The following is a 371-nucleotide window of genomic DNA, read 5'->3' as shown; positions in this document are numbered from 1 at the left end:
AAAAAAAAAGGTGCCCCAAGCACAAGGAGCTTGGTGATGCTCCAGGGATGCCACCCCATGTAGTGTCTGGGGATGATCCTCATCATGGGCAGCTTTGTATCCGAAATTCCCAGCGCTGGCATTGGAGGAGCGAGGCTGAGCTGGCTCTGTACGGACCTTTGCTCCAGCCTCTTCCTCTTTCATCAAGATCTTATCAGGGCTAAGCACGCACATTAAAAGAATCTGTTTAAAAATATTGCAGCTCCAGGGGAAAACAAGCGTGTTTTACTCATCAACCTGGCCCAGGGGAGGATATTTTTTTCCAGCACCTTCTTCCTTCTAACCCTGACCTGTGCTTTCATGGGTCAAAATTTAAAAAATAAGAGGGTTAT

The sequence above is a fragment of the Calidris pugnax genome, unplaced genomic scaffold (assembly GCF_001431845.1).
Source record: "Calidris pugnax isolate Ruff unplaced genomic scaffold, ASM143184v1 scaffold107, whole genome shotgun sequence".
Classification (NCBI taxonomy): Eukaryota; Metazoa; Chordata; class Aves; order Charadriiformes; family Scolopacidae; genus Calidris; species Calidris pugnax.
This window is presented reverse-complemented; position numbering follows the sequence as displayed.